General features: G+C 47.8%; 1 non-coding gene across 1 annotated transcript; it reads right to left on the minus strand.

The window, feature by feature from the left end:
* Positions 1-531: 531 nt before the first annotated feature.
* TRNAT-GGU (transfer RNA threonine (anticodon GGU)) lies at positions 532-605 on the minus strand. The gene has a single exon. It is a non-coding gene; the product is annotated as a tRNA-Thr (tRNA).
* Between the last annotated feature and the right edge of the window lie 1,109 nt (positions 606-1,714).

The following is a 1,714-nucleotide window of genomic DNA, read 5'->3' on the forward strand; positions in this document are numbered from 1 at the left end:
CGCTTCACCGGAGCAGTCGCTCTACCAATTGAGCTAACCGGGAGGGCAAGCTTATGGTAGGGCGAGAGCGAATTGATCAATAACTCGAAGTGGGAAAAGTGTTGATCAAATTTTTAGGGGAATCCCCCAAGGTGGAGTACATTTGTAATAAGGGAGTAATTACTCATTGACATCCACCCAAGCGCAGCCATACGGTTAGAAAGGAAAGCTATACAGCTTTCTCAGAAACTTCGCAGTTAAAGAAAAATTCGCACTGGTCCGGGGTTCGAACCCGGGACCACCGCTTCACCGGGGCAGTCGCTCTAATAATTGGCCTAACCGGGACGGCAAGCTTATGGTAGGGCGAGAGCGAATTGATGAATAACTCGAAGTTGGAAAAGTGTTGATCAAATTTTTAGGGGAATCCCCCAAGGTGGAGTAGATTTGTAGTAAGAGAGTAATTACTCATTGACATCCACCCAAGCGCAGCCATACGGCTACAAAGGAAAGCTATACAGCTTTCTCAGAAACTTCGCAGTTAAAGAAAAATTCATCCTGGTCCGGGGTTCGAACCCGGGACCACCGCTTCACCGGAGCAGTCGCTCTACCAACTGAGCTAACCGGGACGGCAAGCTTATGGTAGGGCGAGAGCGAATTGATCAATAACTCGAAGTAGGAAAAGTGTTCATCAAATTTTTAGGGGAATCCCCCAAGGTGGAGTAGATTTGTAGTAAGGGAGTAATTACTCATTGACATCCACCCAAGCGCAGCCATACGGCTGCAAAGGAAAGCTATACAGCTTTCTCAGAAACTTCGCAGCTGAAGAAAAATTTGTTCTGGTCCGGGGTTCGAACCCGGGACCACCGCTTCACCGGAGCAGTCGCTCTACCAATTGAGCTAACCGGGACGGCAAGCTGATGGTAGGGCGAGAGCGAATTGATCAATAACTCGAAGTGGGAAAAGTTTTGATCAAATTTTTAGGGGAATCCCCCAAGGTGGAGTAGATTTGTAATAAGGGAGTAATTACTCATTGACATCCACCCAAGCGCAGCCATATGGCTACAAAGAAAAGCTATACAGCTTTCTCAGAAACTTCGCAGTTAAAGAAAAATTCATCCTGGTCCGGGGTTCGAACCTGGGACCACCGCTTCACCGGAGCAGTCGCTCTACCAATTGAGCTAACCGGGACGGCAAGCTTATGGTAGGGCGAGAGCGAATTGATCAATAACTCGAAGTGGGAAAAGTGTTGATCAAATTTTTAGGGGAATCCCCCAAGGTGGAGTAGATTTGTAATAAGGGAGTAATTACTCATTGACATCCACCCAAGCGCACCCATACGGCTACAAAGGAAAGCTATACAGCTTTCTCAGAAACTTCGCAGTAAAAGGAAAATTCGTCCTGGTCCGGGGTTCGAACCCGGGACCACCGCTTCACCGGAGCAGTCGCTCTAGCAATTGAGCTAACCGGGACGGCAAGCTTATGGTAGGGCGAGAGCGAATTGATCAATAACTCGAAGTGGGAAAAGTGTTGATCAAATTTTTAGGGGAATCCCCCAAGGTGGAGTACATTTGTAATAAGGGAGTAATTACTCATTGACACCACCCAAGCGCAGCCATACGGTTACAAAGGAAAGCTATACAGCTTTCTCAGAAACTTCGCAGTTAAAGAAAAATTCGCACTGGTCCGGGGTTCGAACCCGGGACCACCGCTTCACCGGAGCAGTCGCTCTAATAAT

Source organism: Amblyomma mixtum, chromosome 1 (assembly GCF_055824585.1).
Source record: "Amblyomma mixtum isolate Tamu chromosome 1, ASM5582458v1, whole genome shotgun sequence".
NCBI lineage: Eukaryota > Metazoa > Arthropoda > Arachnida > Ixodida > Ixodidae > Amblyomma > Amblyomma mixtum.